At 37.3% G+C, this 6,337-nt stretch overlaps 1 long non-coding RNA gene across 1 annotated transcript; it reads left to right on the plus strand.

Moving 5' to 3' along the window:
* Positions 1-2,066, plus strand: LOC141442010 (uncharacterized). The gene is made up of 3 exons (XR_012452865.1): positions 1-206; positions 846-1,050; positions 1,303-2,066. It is a non-coding gene; the product is annotated as an uncharacterized lncRNA (long non-coding RNA).
* Positions 2,067-6,337: the final 4,271 nt, after the last annotated feature.

Below are 6,337 nucleotides of genomic sequence, written 5' to 3' on the forward strand. Positions count from 1 at the left end.
GTACTCATTCATACTCTTTGCGTGTCACCCCCCGACCCGTCAGCATGTGCCGCATATATTATTTTCCTTATTTTCATTTGTATTTTGTTAGTAAATTTAAAAATAAATTGTTTATTGTGAAGTGAAAAGAGTGTCGGTGGAATAATGTTTGTAATAGATTCGTAAACTTATCGTTTTCAGAATAATGTAGTGAAAACATGGAAAAGGTCAGTTTGAGGTTAAACGATCGTCATCACTTTTTTTGTCACTCGGCGTCAGACAAGGGGTAGAAGGAGATTGTATTTTTGTATACGCGGACCGGTCGATCGTAGTCAAGACTGGTCCTACTCCACAAAGTGCAAAACTCAAAACTTCGTATGTTGCCGTCCCGCTGAAGCTTATGTCCTTTAATACGCGAGTGAAAGGGACGGTGCGATACGAATTTCGTTTTGCTACGTTCGTATTAGCCCCTCTGGTTTCAATTATGACCTTCATGTAACGTATTGAATTCATCAACTTGTATACCCATTGGCCCAAGGGCCGCCAGTAATAAAAAAAAATTTAGAGGTTTCCTTTTTACCTTTGACTTTGCAAGTTAAATTCGACCAACTTCCAGTAGTCAGATTGTCTTGAAATTTGGCTAACTTATGTAAATTGCGAGACAATACAATAATCTGGTAGTGACATCTTGGTAGTCTGGCCAGGATCGTTTCCGCAGGACGGAACTCTTCAACGGTTAATGGCATGGACTTGAAATTTGACACCTTAACATGAAGCTATTCACTAAGGGACTAATTAAATCAATTTTTTGACAAGATTCACAATAACATTTTATACTAAAGAAATGATTTTCTTTATTGTTTCAGGTCCTGAAAGAACACACTTTGTGCCCTTATTCCATTATTTTACCGGATGTGACACAACCTCATACTTTAACAGAAGGGGCAAAAAAATCGCATTTAAGGCATGGAAAGGATATTCAAATGTGACATGAGGGTTTGAAGCACTTTACAGAGGGGAATATACAGACTGAACTGAAATTCAAAAATTTGTGATTGCAATGTATGACAGGTAAGAAAAGGATATTTACTTAGGGGCTGTTTCACCATCCATTGATTAGTGTTAACTGATGGTTAAATGTGATGCTGTCCCTATTTGTGTTGTTCGAATAGACGGAGACAGCATCACATTTAACCATCAGTTAACACTAATCAATGGATGGTGGTGAAACAGCCCCTTAAAAGATACTTTTATCCATAACTTCCTTTTTTTTGTATAGTTGTCCAGAACTTCCTTTTTTTTATTAGTTTATTTGTTTTTCAGATCATGACCCTCTGTGGCAATAAATGAGTGTTGCAAGCATTTGTTTACAAAAAGGGACAGGCAAATCGAATATCCTACAGAAGCTGCCCTCAAACAACATACCTTAAGGGCAGTTTTACAGGCTGTTTATATTTCGGGGCAGTGCCTAAAGAAGACTCAAAATATTTCTTGCCCATCTGAATGGGATTGGCAGAAAGAAGCAGAAACTTGTGTGCCACTGTGGACCCAAAGTCCTATGGCTGCTCAAGCATGCCTAGAATTAATAAGATGTTGGTGCGTGAAATCTTGCAGTTCCAGGTGCAATCACTTCAAACGCCAGCTCTAATGTATACTGAGTTATGTAATTGCGGAGGTTATTATTTGTGTTTATTTTTAACAATGTTACCTAATTTTGTTTATAAATTGAAGATGATTAAAAATCACACTAATATTATATAGGAGAAAGTTTGTGTGTTAACTTAACGGGGTCCTACCAGTACCAGTTAAGATGGGATGGGATAAATAAAAATTTGTATGGAGCGCTCGGTGCGCGAGTGAGACGCGCACTTGGCTGGTTTCTTTTGTTAGTATTACTTGTTTTTCGGGTCTTTTTGCCGTCCCCTGCACTGCGCTGACGCACGTCGCGGTACTTTGAATATTTTATTTTACATTGAAAATAGTCAAATTTATATTTACTGTTAATGTTTTTAGAATCTGCATTAAATGGGCTTTTGGACAGTATTTTTTATAAGCCAACTTTAATATAACAAAATATGAAAATATGAGGGTTTGTTTGCATTTCGTTACTACTTAAAGTTTATTATTTTAAGTATTACATCATAATTTGCTACGGAACCCTAAAAAACTGGTATGAATTGGGCATCATCTAGTAACATGATAACGACACCAAACTTGACTCAAAAGTTCAAACTAATGAACATAAAATACCGGAAATAATCACATTTTTTAGAAAAATTCAGATGATATTTGTGTTTTCTACTAGTTCTTCCATCAGATAGGAAATTTTAATGAAACATTTAAAAAAATCTTTAAAGAAACACGCCAACACTGGATGGGCTTCTAAAGCGAGAGTTGTTAAAGCTTTGCAACTGCCCCAAATCTGGTGCATACTAAAGATTTTAACTAGCAACGATTACAATGCAGAAACAATAGCTAAAGCTAAAAGCATTATGGGTCTAATAAACTATAAACTTATATGTACAGTCAGCAACGAAACTTGCCGAACAAAATAATGTTACAAAAGATACTAGACACATGAATTGTACATAAGTTACTAACATAGTTACAAACAAAATTCCATTTACATTATAAATTTCCAAAAGTAGCTATACAGTATATTTCCAAAAGTGGCCGGACATTATATTTTCAAAAGTGGCTGGACAGTAGACTCCCAAAAGTGGCTGGACATTAAACTTCCAAAAGTTGCTGGTAGTAGGTATCGTCTAAAAGTGATTTGTTAGACCATGACTTTACTTTAACTTTTTACTTTAATTTTAGAATTTAGACTGATGACAATCACCGAAAAATGTACAGCACTGTCATTATAATACATTTGTCTCTTTCATTTTGGTCGTGACATCATTGACATGTCATTTGTTTATGCCCGCCTCTCGCTTCTTACACTTTCTTACTATTTTAGATTTTAACCGACCTTAAAAAGAGGAGGTTCTTAATTCAATTATGTTTCACGTCATTTATAAATAGATTTTACAAATATTAATGGATAAGTTACACTTTGAGGGGTGGTGGTGGCTTTATTCAGGATTGTAGAGGTCAGTTTTATAAATTTTCAATTTAATAGTTTTACTTCATACCATACAAGGTTTTCTCGCGGTGTTATTTGTAGATCGTTCCTATAGCTTCATTTTATACCCACTGAAATATTTGATAATAACATGACTGAATTCAATTATGAATATCTACTAACGTCTATAACATAATTTCAAGTTTTTTATTTTATTTTATTTCCTAGATAACGTGTTCTCAGAAATGCGTATCGATCGGACTGTAGGATCGAAAATATTGTTCTACCTGTCGACTATTTATGTGCGATTGTACTGATTGTACAGATATTTATGACCTTGACTGTACTAAAATGTTCAGCGACAAAATCGAGTCCTATGAAGAGTAAGCACTTCACGTAAAGTAGCTCTACGCTTCCTATTTTCTCTAATAAAAAGTTTTCATATTCCTAATCTTCCTAGCCTTCTAGTTTATTTCAAGCAGTAGTTCAAGATTTTTCCGTTGAACTGGTTGTTTTCTATTAAACCTCTTTTTTGACAAGTAGCTATTCTTCTTTTTGAATTGCACATTCCACGAACATTCTTTCTAACTTTTGTTTTTAATTCTGACAATGGATTGGTGGATTTCGACGAGGGACCTTTGCGGAACTGGCAGATAGTTCAACCTTAGCACTATATTTCCCCCATAGAAACTATGGAAATATATGTTACCGTTTTCAAGTTATAGACCTTTAAACATTCATACCAAAAACTACTTTGTGCAAACCCTGAACAGGTGGCTGGGTCAATGTTCTTACTTGTAAACAATCTTAAGGCGTCAGGATATTACGTTAATATGTTGCCATTTGTCCATTCTTTGGTCTGCGTGCAACGCTAAAAAAATCGTTGCAGGATTTGCAGAGGTGATTGTCTCTGGAGTATTTATGTAATTTCTTAATTAATAATTCTAACCACAACAAATAACTCGCATGACATGACATGACACAGACATTCACTCGAATGTACTCAATCGTCATAAACAATTAAATGGTTTCCCCCTCTGTAGCCCCATAGTAGGCGCGCATACAGTTAACATTCATAGAATGAGTCCATCGCATACGGCGCACTACACCACCAGTTGACTCGGTGCTGGTGTCGGGCGCCGTGGCGAACTCGTCGCCCGACGACGATGCCGAGGAGCTGGGCTGGGCGGCGCGGGCGGAGGTGATAGTCGTGCACGTTGCGTGTCCGCTCTTGTTCGGCGTCTTGTTAACATAATTTGTAACTTATAGATAACGTTGGTGTTGTTGATTTGTTGACAACGTCAACCATGTGTCACAATGGTATTTTTTTGTCTATAAAATATTTAAATTGCGATGGCAAAAGAGTAGTTCTCGTTTCTTGGTCTTGGCCTTGGTCACACACCATGGCCACCACAATAAGTCCAGCAGCTTGTAATTCTGTTATGACAGCCTTCAACTGCATCGCTAGTTCCGACCCCTTTGTAGCTGCTTGCGAGAAGGTTTGGCCACTGGTTGTTTATAAATTTTCAACAAACCTCTTATCATGAACACTTGCATGATCAGCAAAGTCGGGTCTTGTCTCCAATCCATTGGTTATGAAACAGCTGACTCTATCCTTTCTTTCAATATAGTTCACACTTGGCTTGACATTTCATCGAATAAAACAATGCAGTGTAGCCTCATTTAATCGGTCTTTTATCTTTTTATTGATTCCCGGCCTAATGTCCGCCATATTTAATAATTTGACCAGTCTGAGGTGAAGGCTGTTTTATCTTCAAATAAAATAATTATATTTCCAATCAATTCAGATCAAGTATATAGATTTAGTATATAGATTTAGATTTAAGTAATTACAATAATGAGAAAAATGTATCTAATTCGCATGAGGAGAGTGCTGATTGTAATATTGAGGAGCTGGCTGCACCTCAGTCCTATAGTACTCGTAGTGGTCGCCTTATTAAACCCAGGGATGTCTTAGACTTGTGAAGGAGGTGTTGTATAGCCTGTGGTGTGTGCCAGCCATCTAACAAGTTGAACTTCATCTCGTTCAGCGGGAGTTAGCTTGACTGGGCTCGTGTAGTGCGTGACATTCCCTTCAACGATGCAACGATCGTAGTACACGTTCAAGTCTTCGCCTGCGTTCCTATTCGGCGCCCGCAAGGATTCCATCTCATTTGATAAAAATAGAGATGCTCTTCCAACCTTCTTTGAATCTAGGGCTCCACCCACCATTTTTGGCGCGTGCTTTTGCAGTCTGCTCAGGAATGGAGCTATTAATAAAATGTCAGAGCTCTCAAATTGGCTTCATAATCGTAGCCATCCGGGATAATCTCATCCGGATTCACCAGGAGGTGATTATTCCATACCGCTCCTGGAATTGAACAGTGCGTTTCAAAACGCTGTCTCTGTATCAATGGGGTGTCTGCATCAGCAAGTGCGACAACAGTCTCTCTCAATCAATGAGGACAACATAACATTCTCAGTAATGATAACTTTATTTTATCCTTGGCTTCATCCTTTCCAGTGCCAATTAAATAGTCTTCAAACATGCATTTCCACGATTTCCAATCAATACCTGCTGCCTGAGCACGAATATCAAAATTCGGAGGCAGTTTTACAGGGTTGGACTCCATGTTGAATACTTTAAATCCACCTCAATCTTGATAATCATCCTACCGACTGCGCCATGTTTTATCTTCAAATAAAATAATTATATTTCCAAATTAATACTTTTAATTTCTTAGTCCTCAACAATCTTAACCAAAACTTAATCAGAACAAATCCTTGATTGATAACATGTTGATAGTATAAAGTACCGAGATGAAGGGCAACTTGACAGATGGCTGGCACACACCACAGGCTATACAACAAAGGCAACACAAATGTTTTCCGAAGAAATTTGTATCCTTTTGGACTGCTTCTGTATTAATATGCCACAAGTTTTTCCTCCAGTACCTGGCCTTTGTTATTTTTTTTATGTTTTCTATATTGCATCAACGTCAATATTTTTGCAGTGCTAGGCAAACTATCGAGCGTTTACATAATATAGGGATTCGTTGACATGCTCTTCAAAGATCTCGTTTTGTCTTTTTGGCTGTTTGTTGCGGCATTTGCGTAATTTCACACTCGTTCGTACAAATCTTTGGTGCAAAGATTTCTCCGCTGGAGTTACAGCAATACGTTTCGGCACCTTCTTTCGTACTTCAACAAGATATATTTTTTTTCTTTTGCAAAAAAACTGGTTCCGAAAAGAAAGGAGAGAACATTTTTTAGAACTGAAGTGACAACCTG

Source organism: Choristoneura fumiferana, chromosome 24 (assembly GCF_025370935.1).
Source record: "Choristoneura fumiferana chromosome 24, NRCan_CFum_1, whole genome shotgun sequence".
Classification (NCBI taxonomy): Eukaryota; Metazoa; Arthropoda; class Insecta; order Lepidoptera; family Tortricidae; genus Choristoneura; species Choristoneura fumiferana.